The sequence below is a fragment of the Triturus cristatus genome, chromosome 5_1 (assembly GCF_964204655.1).
Source record: "Triturus cristatus chromosome 5_1, aTriCri1.1, whole genome shotgun sequence".
NCBI lineage: Eukaryota > Metazoa > Chordata > Amphibia > Caudata > Salamandridae > Triturus > Triturus cristatus.
The window spans coordinates 557641626-557655933 of NC_140587.1; positions in this window are offsets into that span (position 1 = coordinate 557641626).

A 14308-nucleotide genomic window follows, 5' to 3' on the forward strand; every position below is an offset into this window, starting at 1 on the left:
TGTCAGTTGATTCCTTTGTGTTCTACTGCAGCTTCCCAGAGTGTTCCAAAGAACAACTAGAGCGCTAACAGTCCTACTTATGACAAACGTATGGCACACCTGAAGCCATCTTGCTTGGATTAAAGTGGTAACTCTTAAAACATTTAGTTTAAAAAGGAACAAAATGAGGGGGTTCATTTTTTCATAAAAAGTATGATTAGTGCTGCAGAAAGAAAAATTAGGGCACATTTTGAGTGACTTCTCAAATCCTCTTCTATTTCATAAAAAAATTCTGACATGCAGACTGAAACATGCACTTTCAATACCAGCAGCAGTTTTCCCTGGTGAGCAGTAGCTTTACTACAGTGATCTAATGAGCAAAAAGAGTGCTAACATTCTGAATTTGTGGCAAATGTGTGACACATCTGAATGCCTTCTTAATGGAATCAAAGTGAAAAACTGAAAGTATTTCCTACTGAGGAGACTGCAGTAAATGAGGAAATTAGGAAACTTCATAACAAATAAGTCTCCCAAGATGGCCACCAGAGACAAAAGAGCCCAAATGTAGCCCAAATATCACCCAGATGTAGCCCAAGTATAGCCCAATGACAGAATGTCCCAGAGTGTTCTTAAAAACAACTAGAGCACTTACTGTCTTCATTATGACAAAAGTATGGCACACCTGAAGCCATCTTGATTGGAATAAACTGGTAACACTTAAAACATTTAATTTAAAAAGGAACACAATGAGGGGGTTCATTTTGCCATAGAAATTATGATTAATGCTGAAGAAAGAAAACGATGGCACGTTTTGAGTGACTTCTCAAATCCTCTTCTATTTCATTAAAAAATTCTGACATGCAGACTGAAACATGCACTTTTAATACCAGGAGCAGACTTCCATGGTGAACAGTAGTTTTACTACAGTGATCTAATGAGCAACTAGAGTGCTAACTTTCAGAATTTATGGCAAATGTGTGACATATCTGAATACCTTCATGATGGAATCAAAGTAAAAAACTGAAAGCATTTCCTACTGAGGAGACTGCAGTACATGAGGAAATTAGGAAACTTCATAACAAATAAATCTCCCAAGATGGCCACCGGAGACAAAAGAGCCCAAATGTAGCCCAAAATCACCCAGATGTAGCCCAAATATAGCCCAATGACAGAAGTGTGCAAAACACTTATTATTTTGTGTTTTTGCAGTGTTATATAGTGCAGACTTGTCAGGTATTGGAGTGCTTTACATGAGCATTGGTTACATCACACAAGAACAAATTCATTTGGGTTGTAGACATGGGGAGACTAAGTGATTTGACCAGAATCACAGAATGTCGACCTGAAGCAGAAACTCCAACCTGGTTCCCCAGTTGCAAAGTCTGCAGTTCTGGAAGTAACACCACATCCTCTCCCCTAAGTGCAACATTTAATCAAGTGGTCAACTGGATAAAAAAACATAAAGATAACAAATAATTTAAAAGTGCTTTGTCGCTATTTGAAAACTCAGAAAATATGTCCTTATTTTAGTCTTTTAGAGCACTAACCATAATTTTGATGCCAATAAGACCCTCTCATATATGTAATTTCTAATGGAAATGCTCTAGGTATTACAGTTTTGATTACATCAAGATGACGTCAGACGTTCCACACTTTTGTAATAAATATAGAATGTTAGCAATCTAGTTGTTCATTAGGATACTGTTGAGAGGCAGAGGTCAGGGGCACGGACTCTGAAAATTGAAGGCAGGTAGGAGGGTGCAAAGGCAACAATTTAACCACACTGAGCAGGCAGGAAGGGCCGTGGCAGCAGAGCAGACTATGGAGGGCAGTGGAAAGGGGGGCAGGGGCAACAAACCAACAATACAGGACTTGCAAGAGAGGCTGTGGCAATGTAATAGACCATTATGGGCAGAAGGAAGAGGCAATGGTAGTACAACCATACATGCCAACAGACCCGATTCAGCCAGGAAACGTCCAATGTTTTTAAGCTCAAATGGGCTTTATTTGATCTGTCTCCTGTCTACAATCTCCTCTTTTTCAATGTACCTCAAAGGGGAAAATCAATACCTTAGTTTTTTTTTCAAAATCTCCCTCTTAGCAAGTTCAAAATGTTCGCAAGTATGGTACATTGGATCATAGAAGGAAATAGGGAAGGGACATGGACTTGGATAACAGAGGACAGGAGGGACATGGAGAGGTGCACCAAACTGACCCTGCAGGGCAGGCATCAGGGTTTGCAGCAGCTCAATACACCACACAAGGCATGCGGGACGGGAGTGCAGCACAACAATCCATAGAAAGCAAGAGGGAGGGGACAGGACCATGCACATGGACAACAGAGAACAGAGGGGCAAGAGGCAATGGTAGCTAGCTGACCATAATGGACAGACAGGAGAGAAAGCTGCAGCATAACAGACCATAAAGGACAGGAGGGACGGATCAGGGGCATTACAATGGAACAGACAAGCCAGGAGGGAGGGAGTAGGGGTCTGCACATGTAAACGGAGGGCTGGGGGCAAGGGGGCAGGGCAGGAGAAGCAAGATAGCCATGGAGGTCAGGCAGGATGGGCACTACAAGCAAGACACACCATGAACAGCAACAGTGAGACTGTGATGGAATACACACAGACCATGGAGGGAAGGTAGGAGGAGGTCAGGGGCAGCAAACTGACCACACAGGGAAGGTGGGAGGGGCCATGGCAGCACAGAAGACCATACATGGCAAGTGGGAGGGTTAGTGGCAGCACAATGGCTATGATGGGCAAGAAGGAGGGTGCAGGGGCATGCACAAAGGACGATGGAGGATAGAAGGGAGGGTCAGGACCTGTGCACAGACAAGAAAGTTCAGGGGAAGGGGCCTCACAACAGACCGCATGGGGCAGGCAGGAGGTGCAGTTGCGGCACAACAGACCAGGGAGGGCAGAAGGGTGTGGCAGTACAATGGACCATGTAGGACAGGAGGAAGAGGATAGGGGCAAGGCATGTGGACAGGCAGGGTGGAGGTGGCAGGGACAGGTTACAGTCATCTGACAATGCTAGGCAGGTGGGAGGGGAGTGGCAGCTCAACAGAACACTCAGAGTAGATAGGAGTGGCAGGTCCATGGAACATGGTGGGCAAAAAGGATGGAGCAGGGGCATGCACAAAGACATCGGAGGGCAGGGGGAAAGAGAATAGGGGCAGCAAGCTAAGCACAGAGTTTAAGCAGAAGGTCAATGATGGGGCATAGAATTGGGCAATGGAGGGCAGGAGGAGTGGACTGGTACATCATACTAAATTGAGGGCAGTGGCAGCACATCAGACCATGCATGGCAGGAGGGAGGAGGCTAGTACATGGATTCACACAACAGAGGATAGGGAGGAGGGGGATGGGGCAGCAAGCTAACTGTTCAGAGAAGGCGGGTATTAGGAACTTTATTGTTTTTAAAACGTGTGTCTGTGCGAACTACTTAAAATATGAACAAGTATGCAGCATAATCTCACTTTTATTCAGGAAGAAGAGGACGTTTGTGACTGTGACTCCGGGCTCACTTGGCAGAAACACCCCCTGACCATCCACCCCCTATCGCAAAATGTAATGCCCGTGAAAAGGGTAGGTGAACACAGTGTTATATAGAACATAGTCCTGAGAGCACGATTGAAAATGAAAACTAGATATAGTGTATGGTATAAACTATGCACCAAAAAGTGTGATATAAGATGAACCGGGCGTGAAATATAATATGCAATACATTGTGCGCAATGACAGATTCATTGGAGAGCGCGAGATAGCACAGGCACTAGCGTGTGCTATGCGATATGCGCCTTGGAGTGTAATATGCACAGGGCAGTGTTGTGTAACCTAACTAGTCTCTAAAGTTGTAATATAAAATATGTGCTGGGGAGTGTAAAGTTGCATATGCACTGTGACAAAGATATGGATCCCAGATTGTATTATGTATGGCATAGCACAGTGCGTTATAACATAGGCATCGAGGAAGGCACGTTAGATGGGGCAATATAACCCGTGCGAAGACAAGTGTGGCATGACATATTCACGGGGTGGTGTTACAGTGCACATGGGCTAGAGAGTGTCATAGCATATGCACTAGCTGGTGGAATACAACACAGAGGTGTGTGGCACTCAGCAGGCAATGGTGGGTGTAACACAGCATTGGGCTCTGCCAGGAGCGCGCTGTGACTCTCAAGTGATGTTCGTCCCCTTTCCAGAGATTAAAATAAAAAGTATTACACATCCGGCAGTGGATGTGTGTTTTATTAACCGTGAGGGGGGTTTCTTGCATAGTTTTGGTCGAATTTTTGTCGAATCCCCTTTGAATGGCTTGGTGTGCATGTGTATTAAATGTGCCCGTCAATAGCTACCCATGTGTGTATAAATAAACAACAAGGGTGTCTACCGGGATTAGGCACGGTAGGGCATCAGACATGTCAGAGCTTCACTAGTGGTGTAAATACATTCCACGTGGATTCATTGTATGCATAGTCGCCTTTTAATGAATATCACGCAAATCGTCATGGTGATAGGTACGTACAGTTTGTCCAGCATGTCCTAGGTGTGTCTATAAATATATATTTTTTAAAAATAATAAAAAACAGTGGCCGGCCCTGGGGATTGGGGTCAAAAAAATATAATTAGGAGACAGGCCCTGGAGGATGGGGTCATCAGGGCCAATAAATTAGAATAAGAAGGGGAACCACACAGCCCCCCTTCTTAAAAAATTAAAATAAATAAAAGACTGGCATCGTGCCAGAGGCCACGCCCCCTCTTTGCAGCACTCTGCAAACGTGCCCCCTGGTAAGTTGGGGAATTAATTCCTCTTCAATACTGAGGGTCCCTGAGGGCCAACTAGCCCAACAGGCATCTCCAGTATGCGCCAGGGAGCTGTGCTGCAGACAGGTGTTCTGAGGCCAAGCCCCTTTTTACACCTCTCTGCAACGCAGCTCTGTGGCGCTTACTGGAGGTACCTAGTGGTCTAGTTTGACCCTAGGGACCCTTAGGATTCAGGGGAATTAATCTCTCAACTTAGAACAGCCACAGGGCGCGTTTACACAGTGGTGAAGGGAGGGGACAGGGCCTGAGGTGACATGTGCAAACACGCACTATGGCACGTTTTAAATTGGGGATATAATTTCCCTTCAATACTAAGGGCCCCTGGGGGCCAACTAGCCCACCAAGTGCTTCCAGTAAGCGCCACTGAGCTGCATTGCAGAGAGGTGGTCCAGGCCGTGCCACTTTTTACACCTCTCTGCAACGCAGCTCTGTGGCACTTACTGGAGGTACCTAGTGGGCTAGTTGGACCCTAGGGACCCTCAGGATTTAAATGAACTTAATCTCCCAACTAAAAACGGACACAGGGCGTGTTTACACAGTGGTGAAGGGAGGGGACGGGGCCTGAGTTAACGTGTGCAAAAACGCCCTGTGGCCTGTTTTAAGAGGTAGTTTTAATCCCCCTGCCCTATTATATACTAGGGGCTTACAGAGGAGGTCATGCTAATCACAGGGGGACCCCAACGCATAATGTTCCCTAGTTTATGTAGGTGTTTTCACTGTATTCTAAGTGTCTTTTAACATAGCACTGGCTATAGGACTGGTTTGAATAAATATGAACTCAACTATCTCTACCTATAGGTTTCAGAACGTACAATGTATCGTCTCTTTAATATATCTACACTTGGACTAGGGCAGTATGATTCAAAACATAATCAAGGGTAAATTTTTAATAATTTTATTTTCAAATTAAATCGATTTATGTAGAAATATATTCAGTACATAAAGAATTTTCAAGTAACAGAGAGCATGCTTATCGGGGTCCCAGACGTACTCAAACACACACTAACTGACACACTCATACCAAAATCATTCTAAACCAAAAATGCTAAATTCGCACATTCACATATAGAGGATATAAACCGTCCAGAAAATTCAAAATGTAAACATAATACAATGAATATTCAACATTATGTTGGCGAACAAATGTCCACAATTTAAGGAAAAACAGGGTTTAGGTGGGCCTCATGTGTGCGCCGACGCGCGTTTCGGTGAATGCACCGAAATATAGGTGCCACCTTCCTCAGGGCGAGCAGAAACCAAGAGTCATAGTATGTTTTAGGGCTGGGACCTATCAAAGACAGTAATGATAATGCATTAAAATGGCAAATCTAGATAACATCATTTATCTAAGTCATGAAAATATCATACTCGCATCATTAGTCACAAGTGTAGGCAACAGTGAGTCAGAATAGAAATATTTTTATGCATAAAATTCGGTTAAAATACGGACACACTAAGGATTCCAGGAAATCACCGAGAGTTAAAAAGGAAAAAGGAAAATATATAACAAGATGTTCATTAGAGAATATATGCATAGTGAGGAGGAATTCTTTTTTTAGATATCCGCCCAAAAAGTAAAGACAGAAGGGCGGGAGGGGAGGAGGGGTGGGGAGGGCATGGAAGGAGGAGGGAGGGAGGGGGGGTAAAGGGGGGAAAAGGAGAGGGATTGTTAACGCTCACCTATGCAGTCACGTGAAGCGAATAAACAGGTTAGAGGCAGTCAATCAAGCCGATTGCTTGAAATAGTTCTACTGAAAAAAGCAAACATACAGAAGATGAATAGGTCATGAAGAGACTACCGCTCTGACTGATTGCACAGATCCTAAAGGCATTAACATATTCGCAAGCGACAATTTGAACAGGGATTTAAAGCTCTCTAGCGCTTTTAGTTGAATGTTTGTGCCTCTTTAAAGCAAAATAGGTGGGCAATGCGATTTTGAATCGTGTTGGAAACGAAGAGCCGCTTTGCTAAGGTTTTTATTAATGAAGTGAGAAGCACAATGCTGAGTGCGTTAAGCATAGGTTATGCTCGCACGCGCAGACATATCTATAAAAACGTGTACATGTTAAAAATTGAATAAACACAGAATCAGGGTGCAGAACGTAAAGATTTGTAAAGCGCACGTGGATATATCTAGGAGAGCGTGGAGGTGCTGAAGGGTACACGCAAACACACTGGGCAGAATGGGTATGCATGTATATGCGAGTTACCAGAAAACTAACGCACCTGAAGGGAAAATACGCGCTCTCAGAGTCGGTAACGGATCTCTTGCTGAGAAAATTCCGGGTGCGGGATAGTTAAATTGCCGATTCTGCAAGAATAGATGACAATGAAATAAAAATAACCGATGGCGTTACACGACTTTGTTCCAGTAGGCACAATGAAAACAGACAACTAAAAAGGGGTGAAAGAAAATTACCTTAAAGACGAGGCTTGAAGAGATGAATTAAATGCATTTAAATGAAGTCCACGGAAATGTTGCTCGAGGTCAGATTTAATCAGGGCTGGAAAAATACGAACACAGTGAAAGGTTTTAAAAGAAGAAATGTGAATGCCGGGTGATAAGATAAAGGGAAAACGAAGAAAACAGAAGCGTCTGATCCAAGTACCTGATGCAGCACGAGTCAACGCGGTAAGATCCCATTTCAGAGTACTCCGAACAGAACGGGAAGCCTCAGGTGAAACGAATCAGGCCGGGAAGCACACGTGATGTTCAAGGGCCGTTTAAGTAGGCCGATAAGCTCGCGCGTCACGATTTCGACGCGGAACGAGAATCAAAGCGTGTCATCGCCAGTAGGGAAAAGGGGTGTGTCTAGGATGGAAGAATAGATGAAAAAATATCCAACGGCTAGCGCAACCGAGGATAAATAAAGTTGCTTCGATTTTAAAGGTTGCAGAAAAAACCAAACAATCGGACAGAAAATGTTACACAGCAAAAGTGGTAATATACGTGAAAGGTTACAAGCAGGCAATGGGCGTTAAGGATATGTGTCTGCATGAGAGAGTTAAATCGTGCAGACAGAAGGATAGATCCTAGAACAGAAGTGCATATAAAATGTGGAAATTATATTGATAGACACCAGTGACTACAAGGATCAAATGCAGGGTAATGAAACTTGAGTCTAATCGACAAAGCCACATAATAAAGGAGATCACAATAGCAGCACTAAGATGGGTAAGGCTGCACTTCGCATGGCACCTAAATAAAGTTTCCTGGAATCCTTAGTGTGTCCGTATTTTAACCGAATTTTATGCATAAAAATATCTCTATTCTGACTCACTGTTGCCTACACTTGTGACTAATGATGCGAGTATGATATTTTCATGACTTAGATAAATGATGTTATCTAGATTTGCCATTTTAATGCATTATCATTACTGTCTTTGATAGGTCCCAGCCCTAAACCATACTATGACTCTTGGTTTCTGCTCGCCCTGAGGAAGGTGGCACCTATATTTCGGTGCATTCACCGAAACGCGTGTCGGCGCACACATGAGGCCCACCTAAACCCTGTTTTTCCTTAAATTGTGGACATTTGTTCGCCAACATAATGTTGAATATTCATTGTATTATGTTTACATTTTGAATTTTCTGGACGGTTTATATCCTCTATATGTGAATGTGCGAATTTAGCATTTTTGGTTTAGAATGATTTTGGTATGAGTGTGTCAGTTAGTGTGTGTTTGAGTACGTCTGGGACCCCGATAAGCATGCTCTCTGTTACTTGAAAATTCTTTATGTGCTGAATATATTTCTACATAAATCGATTTAATTTGAAAATAAAATTATTAAAAATTTACCCTTGATTATGTTTTGAATCATACTGCCCTAGTCCAAGTGTAGATATATTAAAGAGACGATAGATTGTACGTTCTGAAACCTATAGGTAGAGATATTTGAGTTCATATTTATTCTGTCCCTTTTCCCCTGAATCTCTACCTACATCCACTGTACAGGGGTTCCCCTTTTTGCATTGGTTTATAGGACTGGTTTGTCAGACTCAGTTACCACCAGTATCCATCTGAAAAAGTTGAGGGTACAGGATGATATTTGCAACAAGGCTTCTTTCTGCTTTTCTTTTTGTTCTTTCTGCACGTTATCCTTCTTCCTGCACTTTTCTTCGTCTTTGAGGACTTCTGTTGCTTCATTCTGCACTTCTTTTTTTTCTTTCTGTGCATTTTTTCTTCTTTCTTCACATGTCCTATCTCTGTAGGCATAGTTAGAAATTAGCATTTAAAAAACCTTTGAAATTCACAGAAAAAAACATAGGTTTCAGGCACGTTATAGTTAGGAATTAGCATTTAAAAAACCTCAGAAATTCACTGAAAAAACCATAGGTTTCAGGGGTGTTATAGTTAGCTGGACTTTTCACTTGTACAAAACCATTGAAATTCCCCCGTTATAGTTAGTTCAGCTAACTATAACTCGCGAGCCCGCAATGCACTGCTGATGACGTCACATATTACATCACTCATGACATGGTCAGTGACATCACTCATGACATCACTGATGACATCTCAAATGACATCACTGATGACATCACTGATGACATCATCCAGTGAATGTGTGTTTTTCTGAAAATTAAATATGTTTTATATATGTATATCTCAAGGTCGATGGAAGAATAAATGGGTATATAAGTGTCTAAATGGATGATTTGTTTTTGAAAAATTGATTGTGTAACTGACTGATTAAGTGTATCATAGTGAATACATGGCTTAGTGAGTAATGTTTAAATATGTAAATATCTGTATCAGTCTCTCACTTTGTGTATAAGTGCCTTGTTGATCATTTTTGTTTTTATTTCCGTTTCCAATAGCCGCGTCCCCTCCTTTTGTTGCCGGCGTCTTCTGTTCGCTTTCCGCTTCTGCCTGCGTTTGAAGTTGGCGCTTGTCCCGAGAAGTTTTTTTGCGCTCTTGGTCTGAGAGTTGCTCTCCTCTCTTCGCACAAAAAATTCAGTTCTTCCCCTGGGGAGGGTTTATCTAGTGTAGACCTAGCCTCAAGTACTCGCATTTCTGATTCAGAGTCACTTCCTGCTGCCGAGCTGAGATCTGAATGCGTTGTTTCAATATTCACTCTTGTTTTAGGGGCAGTTGTTGTCGTTTTGTTTCTAGAGACTCTGAGGGCATCGTACTTTTTGGCAAATGTAAAAATCTGGCCTAGTTCATAATCATTTTTGTCCCTTATGAACTTCGTAGCTTTGCGTTCTTTAATTTTGTCTTCCTCTTTTTTGAGTCTTATAAGCATCTCTTTGCGCAATTTGGATATACCCTCCGTAGTCGTAATCTTGTCGAGTTCATCATTTAATTCATCGATTTCATTCAGTAATCTTGCTCGATCAATGTCCGCATATTTAATTAGAATGAGTGTGAGCTTCCGAGAGGAATCAAGGTTACATTCAGCCCATTCGCGCATGAGGCCAGGATTTGGATCCTCGTATGTGGGGGCAGTGAGTATGCGCAGTCCTCGCGGTATCCTCCCTACTTCAATGTAGCGTTGTAGTGAGCGCGACTCCCACCACTTGCTTTGTTCTGCGCGCATTTTTTTCTCTAGTAGTTTACATTTATATTTGACTGAGTCAGTATCAGCTGTGCTTGCCATTTCCGTAGGTTTATGAGTGCGTGTGGTCAGAGGGGTATCGGAAAATAATTCCGTAGCAGCCGCCTCCCTCTCTTTCACCATATCCGACGACATCTCTGGAAATCAATATATATGGACTCGTGTGGAGACGTAGATCAACAAATACGATCGTCTCCACTGGGTTGCACACTTCTCCACCCCCGCACAGATACACAGACAGTCCTACCTGGAGTACTTCCGAGCACGCCTCGTCCTCCGACTTGGTGTCCTGTGGACTAGTCCAGGGTCCGGACGACACGTCTGATCCAAGATGGGGGGGGGGGGGTCCAGCGTCTGCTTCCTTCACGGACTGAAAAAACTGCTGGGTTGCCCCGGAAGTGAAAATCCACTGAAGACGCCGACCAGAGACGGAGAAGGGATCTGTGTGAGACCGGGTGGATATATATATATATATATATATTACCTACTGGCAATCGCCAGTAGGTAGTTATAGTTAGGACCTATTTTACATAGGAAATCCGCAACATTCTATTTGAAATAACGTTGTCGCCGATTAACGAATCTTTCCGAAATCTTCCAAACTTTTGGCCAGCTCAGGTCTGCTCCTATCCTGAAAATTTCACGGTGATTCGTCAAGCGGGGGACGAGAAAAAAGGGGGGTCCCAAAATGCGTTTTCCCCATGCATTTTCCCATAGGACCTGTTGACGCAGCTACAGTCCGACGCAGCTACAGTCCGAACTGCTGAACGGAATTACACCAAATTTGGCAGAAAGGTAGACCTTGGTTTAGACTTGTGCCTTTTGCTTAAATGGTGTAAATCCGTTCAGTAGTTCCTGAGAAAATCAAAATCAAAAACACATATATATCTGGGCGGAGCCTAACCACTCATCTCATCGTGAGATCTGACTGGCTGTCAGCACTTCATCCAAGAAGTGTTGGCAGCCATCTTGGGACCAATACACATGAGAGCACCTCATTTAAAAGCATTGCAGTTAATAGAAGGTTTTAAGACTTTAGTTACAATATAAATCATTTGTTGATGGTACCATACTCATTTTAGGAATTGTGGTGTGTTCTAAGGTGATTTTACCATGTGAAAAAGCCTTCTGCTGTGATATCATCAATCATGTTTGAGAGAAAACTATTTTCTCATGCTTTTCCCACAAAGGTTTGGAAGGTGATCTATAAGCTAAACTGAGAGCATATTTTCTGTAAATTCACATTATCTTTCTCAGTCATGTGAGAATGAAGTCTGACATTCTCAGTAAAACATGTACATCCAACAAGGGCAGAGTTGATTCCTTTGTGTTCTACTGCAGCTTCCCAGAGTGTTCTAAAGAACAACAGGAGCGCTAACAGTCTTACTTATGACAAAAGTATGGCACTCCTGAAGCCATCTTGATTGGAATAAAGTGGTAACACTTAAAACATTTAATTTACAAAGGAACAAAATGAGGGTGTTCATTTTGCCATAGAAATTATGATTCGTGCTGAAGAAAGTAAAATTAGGGCACATTTTGAATGACTTCTCAAATCCTCTTCTATTTCATTAAAAAATTCTGATATGCAGACTTAAACATGCACTTTCAATACCAGCAGCAGACTTCCCTGGTGAGCAGTAGCTTTACTACAGTGATCCAATACGCAACTAGAGTGCTAACATTCTGAATTTATGGCAAATGTGTGACACATCTGAATGCCTTCTTGATGGAATCAAAGTAAAAAACTGAAAGTACTTCCTACTGAGGAGACTGTAGTAAATTAGGAAACTTCATTACAAATAAGTCTCCCAAGATGGCCACCAGAGACAAAAGAGCCCAAATGCAGCACAAATATCACCCAGATGTAGCCCACATGTAGCCCTATGACAGAAGTGTGCAAAACACTTATTTTTTGTGTATTTGCAGTTTTATATAGTGCAGACTTGTCAGGTATTGGAGTGCTTTACATGAAGCATTGGTTACATCGCACAAGATCACATTCATTTTGGTTGCAGACATGGGGAGATTAAATGATTTGACCAGAATCACAGAATGTTGAGCTGAAGCAGAAACTCCAACCTGGTTCCCCAGTTGCAAAGTCTGCAGCTCTGGAAGTAACACCACATCCTCTCCCCTGGGTGCAACATTTAATCAAGTGGTCAACTGGATAAAAAAACATAAAGATTACAAATAATTTAAAAGTTCTATGTCGCTATTTGAAAACTGAGAAAATATGTCCTCATTTTAGTTTTTTAGAGCACTAACCATAATTTTGATGCAAATAAGACCCTCTCATATATGGAATTTCTAAAGGAAATGCTCTAGGTATTACAGTTTTGATTACATCAAGATGACGTCAGGCGTTCCACACTTTTGTAATAAATATAGAATGTTAGCAATCTAGTTGTTCATTGGGATACTGTTGAGAGGCAGATGCCAGGGGCACAGACTCTGAAAATTGAAGGCAGGTAGGAGAGTGCAGAGGCAACAATTTGACCACACTGGGCAGGCAGAAAGGGCAGTGGCAGCACAACAGACTATGGAGGGCAGTGGAAAGGGGGCAGGGGCAACAAACCAACAATACAGGACTGGCAAGAGAGGCTGTGGCAATATAATAGACCATTGTGGGCAGAAGGAAGAGGCAGTGGTAGTACAACCATACATGCCAACAGACCCGATTCAGCCAGGAAACGTCCAATGTTTTTAAGCTCAAATGGGCTTTATTTGATCTGTCGCCTGTCTACAATCTCCTCTTTTTCAATGTAACTCAAAGGGGAAAATCAATACCCCTTTTTTTTTAATCAAAATCTCCCTCTTACCAAGTTCAAAATGTTCGCAAGTATGGTACATTGGATCATGGTAGGCAGGAGGAATTGGGGTAGGGACATGGACTCAGATAACAGAGGACAGGAGGGACATGGAGAGGTGCACCAAACTGACCCTACAGGGCAGGCATCAGGGTTTGCAGCAGCACAATACACCACACAGGGCATGCGGGACGGGAGTGCAGCACAACAATCCATAGAAAGCAATAGGGAGGGGACAGGACCATGCACATGGACAACAGAGAACAGATGGGAAAGAGGCAATGGTAGCTAGCTGACCATAATGGACAGACAGGAGAGAAAGCTGCAGCATAACAGACCATAAAGGGCAGGAGGGACGGATCAGGGGCATTACAATGGAACAGACAAGCCAGGAGGGAGGGAATAGGGGTCTGCACATGGAAACAGAGGGGTGGGGGCAAGGAGGCATGGCAGGAGCAGCAAGATGACCATGGAGGTCAGGCAGGATTGGCACTAGAAACAAGACACACCATGGAGAGCAACAATGAGACTATGATGGCATACACACAGACCATGGAGGGAAGGTGGGAGAGGTCAGGGGCAGCTAGCTGACCACACAGGGAAGGGCCATGGCAGCACAGAAGACCATGCATGGCAAACGGGAGGGTTAGTGGCAGCACAATGGCTATGATGGGCAAAAAGGAGGGTGCAGGGGCATGCACAAAGGACCATGGACGATAGAAGGGAGGGTCATGACCTGGGCACAGTCAAGAGAGTTCAGGGGAAGGGGCCTCACAACAGACCACGCGGGGCAGACAGGAGGAGCAGTTACAGCACAACAGACCAGGGAGGGCAGAAGGGTGTGGCAGTAAAATGGACCATGGAAGACAGGAGGAAGGGGATAGGGGCATGGCATGTGGACAGGCAGGGTGGAGGTGGCAGGGACAGGTTACAGTCATCTGACAATGCTAGGCAGGTGGGAGGGGAGTGACAGCTCAACAGAACACTCAGAGTAGATAGGAGTGGCAGGTCCATGGAACATGATGGGCAAGAAGGATGGAGCAGGGGCATGCACAAAGACATCGGAGGGCAGGGGGAAGGAGAATAGGGGCAGCAAGCTAAGTACAGAGGCTAAGCAGGAGGTCAA